At 33.5% G+C, this 6,388-nt stretch overlaps 1 long non-coding RNA gene across 1 annotated transcript; it reads left to right on the top strand.

The window, feature by feature from the left end:
• Positions 1 to 1,217: 1,217 nt before the first annotated feature.
• LOC126978676 (uncharacterized) lies at positions 1,218 to 4,608 on the top strand. Its single transcript, XR_007732664.1, has 3 exons — positions 1,218 to 1,310; positions 1,574 to 1,680; positions 4,527 to 4,608. It is a non-coding gene; the product is annotated as an uncharacterized LOC126978676 (long non-coding RNA).
• The last annotated feature ends 1,780 nt before the right edge of the window (positions 4,609 to 6,388 follow it).

The raw sequence follows: 6,388 nt of genomic DNA, 5'->3' as shown, positions 1-6,388 counted from the left end.
TGAATAAAATCTGTGTGTTTTTGTACGTAATCCTTGTACGTTTTGATAATAACCGCTAATCGTAAAGTTAGACAACATTGACGGAAATAAAATATGTTTACATAAGTGTCTGTGTAATTATTATATAAATTACTATTATAGATGTATTGCGGTACACTTAATTTTAAAACTTGAATCATTTCTGTGAAATAGTGAAAAATGCATGTAGTTAAAGTTTTGTTCTGAAAAATGTTTGTAGGTAAAAATTTTTGTAGTATAGTTTGTAGTTTAAATGAAACATAAAATACCTTTATAGTCGGTGGTTGCAGGTTGAACTCTTAAAATAACGATAACATAACATGATTTACAAAATAATGTAGGATCTACTGTGAATAATAATTTTTCATTTTGTAAAAGCAAACCTATACATCACCCAAAATTTGACCTGACCAAGCAGAAACAAATCGCTTATGTATCTAAGTACATACATTATATTATCAAGAATATTATATAGAGATCCGACTGTTAAAATGTTTATATCTTTTTTTTTTTCACTTAATGACCAACTGCTGATGTTGATGTTCCAACTTCCAGATGATTTAATGAGTTTTTGGAAATCTTGATACTTTAACGTTATTTAATTAAACTTCATGATCATAATCATAACAATCTTTCCGTATAATTATTTTTATTTATTTTAAGAAGGAACACAACTAAAAATGACACGAGTCAGAGAAAAAGTCCCTGGAACTTGAAATCGTTCTTAATTCTACGACCACAACGGTATATTATTTACGTTTATTTAAACAAAACAAAACTTATAACTATATTTACTATACTATCTATGACTAAATAAAATTAAAATGATGATAACGGGGAATCGTACCAAGAATATCGGCAGCATTTCCACGTTGGATAGCTAGGCTGATCGGTTGATCGAAATAGCTGTCAGCGCTTGGGTTTCCAGTAGCCCTATTGAGGCGCGAAGATACTTACTTTGACCATCCTCGCGCCTCTGGGCCTCACGGGCCAACTGTTTCAACACCAATCCAACCTCGAACCTCTTGCACTAATGGAAGTTAGTACAAACTTCGGTAAAAATTCTCCAAATTGAGCTTCAATAAAATACCAGTCTTGTATCAGAATAACAGATCTGTAGCAATTGCCACTCTTGCTACGTGGTTAATCCGGCACTGTGCGTTGTTATTAATAGTAGAATTATCACTCGACAGATACGATGGAATGTACAAGTAAGGGAAGTAGTACCCGTATCTGCTGTGGAGGGACGACCCCAGCCCGGCGCCCTGGAGGCAAGCAAGCAAACCGTTGTAGTGAGTATGCTGCAGTATCTGTCTGTTAGTCCTTGGTGTATATCTGGTGCAGAGTAATGACACCCGCGTGGCGTCTGGAGCCCGGCCGGGCTTGAAAACAGTACTGTCACTATATCTAGTGAGAGGTGGTGAAAATCGAGACAAGAACTGATACTTCAACAAGTCAATGAAGGAGTGCTTTTGATCTATCTGGCACCATTGATGATACGAGATATTATACAGTACAGTAGATATGTTGTTGATTACGAACACTCTTATTTCAGAAGCCAAAAGAAATAAAACAATATTCTTCGCCCAGCTCACCCGACCCGTCGCCCGAACAGCTACCGGAACCTACACCCGGCCCCTCCACGAAATATGGAAACTACAAGTAACTATCACTTATAGACACTTTCCGAAGATGCATGAAATATTTCATTCTAAGTTACAAGTAAAAAATTCAATTAGGTAAGAATATTGTGCTAGTACAATAGGTTTAGTAGATTTGTTCTCTTGTTAGTGAACAGAAAGTTAATGACGGTGGCGTAATAATAATAATATCCTGGTACCCGAAAACGTCATTTCTTTCTGCAAACGTTAATGTTGAAAATTATTATAATAATTAATTAATAATATCATTACTTAAGCAGCGAAAATTATCATACTTCAGAACGGGTTGATTTTACCAATAAATTTAATGCTCTGGCGCCCAACATTAAAATGTTTAAGATAAGAATTCACTACACCTTCTTGGAGCTCCAATATTTCCTGTTTCATGTACGATCTTAGACGATCATATTAAATAAATTAAAAACGTTTCACACAGATAACTTAAAATTAATTCTCAAATGGCCTTTTTATTATTTGGTTTTGTTTATTTGTTCCAAAATTTACATACCTCTTAAGGTCCAGCCTGTTATGGAAATTTCCAAAATTACTTGATGTGATTGATAGTTTCCTTAAAAATATTTTAGTAATCGTTTTGAATTGCGCATTTTCAGATCATGCATAGTCTCAAGCCTCGTTACCAATATGGTTTTGTGGTTTGGGTACTTGTATTATTTCAGGCGTTGCCTTACCAGCATTCCTATCTTAATTTCATAGTACGCAGCCTTTCGTTACTAGAATAAATTATGTATATATATAAATATATCAATCATGTATATATAAGAAGCAACAATGCTTAGCTAAATATTACAAATGTTCAAAGTTTTTGAGACGATTTATAGTGTCAAAAAGTATGGGAAGCACTTCTTAATACGTCAGTCATTGATGATCTTTTGATCATAACTACTGACAGAACAGAGCGTGCTCGTCTTATGGCCACTACTTAAAAAACCGGACTTTTGGTGACGAGCGTTGCATTCTGCACCGATTTGAACACTACTTGACAATTTCACATTATCAATATGCGTATCAGATGTAAAATTGAATGAACCACATCAATGCCGATGTGGCGTTCAGGTAATATTCAGGGCGTCACAGCTATCCTGCCTGAAATCGGAAGGCCACGTCAGTAGTTACCCCAGCACTAATAAAGTCATCCGCAGGGCATTGCCGCTCTAAATATACCAGCTGTTTTAGAGCCAAATGGTATGTACCCACCGCGATGGCAAGCGTCCTGATGGAATTATATGGCCGGCTGGGCACAGGGAAGGGAACTGGTGGGGAACGCGACTTGCGTTGACACTCTGGCTCCTTCTCATGTCCAAGTACATCAGTGATGCTGAGGCTGCTTCGACTGCTGAAGGCAGCAAGGGTCGCAAATATGTCGGTCTTAGTGAGTCTTACCACTTTGTGCCGTTTGGTTTTAGCAATTCATATTGTTTGTGAAAATGTTGCTCAATTGTAAAAAACATCTCATCCTTAAACAAAATTTTTCTGTGACCTTTCTTTACGTACCACTTCAGTAGTTGTTTAGACTTTACCACCCTATTCTTTTTAAAATTATCAGTAAAGAAATTACCAGTACGTGTCTTATAAGATGCAAGGTGTTCTACTGTACATTACATCAAAATGCTGTACCAACAAAGGTATACAATACGTCGAAACCATTTACCTTTTTTACCAATTATTAAATTTATGCTTTCTTTTTGAGTACTAATGAGATTACTGTCACTTGGCTAGTTTGTAATTTGACATATCTGGATGCACTAGTAGGTTAACTTTATACTTGAAAGATTAACTGTACACCTAATAATAAGTTTTAAATCAACTCATGCTAATAAAAATGCAATATAAATTTATCCAAACAAAACAAATCTTATAATTATATTTACAATACTATGAATACATTAAATTAAAACTATAATTTACCGAGTACAAACCAAGTACAGTAGCAAGAATACTGGCAGCATTTCCACGTTGGATGATCCGTTGATCGAAATAGCTGTCAGCGCTTGGGTTTCCAGTAGCCCTATTGAGGCGCGAAGATACTTACTTTGTACATCCTCCGTGCCTCTGGGCCCCACGGGCCAAGTGTCTGGACACCGTACAGACAAAGATGTTTCTCTTGTCTGTACGTCTCGAGTAAAGGCATTATGCCGTCATGATGTTTCAAGAGATTGTTGTCATTGATAAGCAGTCGTAGTTTCGAAGAAGTTTGATAAGAGTAAGCTTCAAGGTTATGTGCAGTATTATTAATTACAGTAATTACATTTTTCATTGTGAATTGAATTATCGGCTACGTATACGTCTGCAAATTTTTCCAAATTTTGTTGCTGTCTATCTTTGATGGCAATCTGTAATTAGATTGTCTTTACCATCTTCAAGAACAGTATTTGCCTCTGGGAATGGATTTTGAAAATAAGTATTAACGGAAATGCAAAAACCAAGCAACATGAACGGAGCTTTGATATCGGCATTTGCAGAAAGTTATTTTCTGATACTTTAATTATCTTGCTGTCAATGGCGTGACGGCACAAATGTCCGTTAAATATTCCGGTATCAATATCATTAATATCATCCATAATAATTTTTTCATATTCGTATGTAATGACAATTTAAATAATTGAAAAAAAAAAAATTAAATCGCTTATGCTTGCCGTCTATTCTTGGTAGTTGCATGTGCTCTATCCACCAAAGTTATACATATAGTAACGCAATCTTGCTTTACTATATTACCTACTGCTTTTTTTTGTATATGGTTCAACCAAATGCTAGTTTTCTAAATGACGCACGTACAATTAACAAAATACTTACCTGGAAAAAATAACCATAATTTTTTTTCTCTTACAGATAAGCATTGAACTCTCCAGCAATCAGAGTTTTCTCAAAAAAAATTCTGCAAAATCGTTTATGGATTTGAAGTGTCGGTGGAGAATATTTACCTACAATATTTTAATTATTAAGCTGTTTAATATTTTTACTCATAAGTTTCAATTTTAATTTGAATAGTTTTTGATCTAAACGCTGACGAAAAAGTAAAAAAAAAAAACAATGTTTAATTCTTAAGCAATGTTTGATCATGTAGTAAGCACGTTTCTGATAGTATGCAATATATCATATGAATATTTAATTTACAAACATAAGTTATTAAATCGTGTTGCATGTTGTATGTAACATACTTTGACAGTTCCATTGAATAATATTAAGTTGATAATAATTATCATTTAAATTCGCCATGTGAACTAAAATTTAATAAAAATAATAAAAGATTGATAAGAGTAAAATTACAATACTTACACAGTTTAGTGATTAATTTTGTATCATTCAAGTTTTCTATTATTACGTGTAATTCTATTCTTAATACTTTCTGCTGGTGATATTTTGTACATTTATTTTATTTTTATTTTGGATATTTCCTTAGGAAACTTCATTAATGTTGTAACATCTCGGTGAGCATTAGACTCTAAGTAATTTTAATAATTAATTAAACATTTTGCACGCTCGGTTCAAGCGGAACGTGACAATGAGTCATACATTGTCGTACGGAGTCACTGGAGTTCATCTATTTGTAATACGTTAACACGTTAATAACTACTTATAAAATAGCTATATTATACGGAAATTTATTGTTAAATCAAGTCCACTCATAAAAACACTTATACATACTAGTACTACTTACAAGCAACGCGAAAAATATTACAATATCTTCTTATAGTATGTAATGGTATAAGACATTAAAACACCACAAGTACCTATAAAAAGAATTATTATTATTTATTATATACTGCTCAAAACTATTATTACACATAGGATCATCATCGTGTTTTTAGTAGTTGTCATTAAAGGGGCTAAAAGGCAAGGTTATTAATGTTCTTTGACTTCCGCCACGGCCATCTTTGTACATAGTCATGTTACGCAGTGCTCCTGTTTAATTATTAATTTGTGCCGTATATTATTATACTTATATATTAATTAACTAGCCGTTCCCGTCCGTTTCCCTGTGCTATTTAAAAGGAATTCCAAAAATAAGGTGCCAAAAACCATCTAAGATAAATATCGCATCGAATGGTGGTAGTTTCATGTCGATACGATCAGTGGTTTAGGCGTGAAAGAGCCTCAAACAATGGCCATTTTCATTATTTATATATATATAAAAATTAATTGCTGTTCGTTAGTCTCGCTAAAACTCGAGAACGGCTGGACCAATTTGGCTAATTTTGATCTTTAATTATTTGTACAGAGAATGTACAGAGAATGTTTAAAAAAAAATATGAAAATGCTCGGAATTAAATAAAAAAACGATTTTGATTTTTCTTTGATGTGTCCCCCGTCGTTCAGGAATCAAATTAAAATAATAGTTTATAATGTTATCTAATTAGATCATAACTGTGTGTCTGTCAATATCAAATAAAACCTTATAAATAGCCAGTATTTCAGGAAAAAACTAATAATATCTTATCAAATTTTTAAACATCCACAATCACAACAGGTGGAACAGATGTGGGTCAAAGTTAAAAAATCGGGGTAGAAGCCTTATTATAGGAACAGCTTATCGACCACCTTGGTTAGAAATTGACTTCTTTTTTAATGCCCTAACTGAAAGTATAGGATCCTTTATTTGGTGTGGTACTATTATCTTAGTTGGTGATTTCAACGTAAATGCGCTAAATATAAATAATTGTAATTATAAAAAACTGTGTGACTTTCTTCAA

Source organism: Leptidea sinapis, chromosome Z (genome assembly GCF_905404315.1).
Source record: "Leptidea sinapis chromosome Z, ilLepSina1.1, whole genome shotgun sequence".
In the NCBI taxonomy this organism is placed as follows: domain Eukaryota; kingdom Metazoa; phylum Arthropoda; class Insecta; order Lepidoptera; family Pieridae; genus Leptidea; species Leptidea sinapis.
Note: the sequence above shows the minus strand (reverse complement) of the source record. Positions and strands in the feature narration are given on the sequence as shown.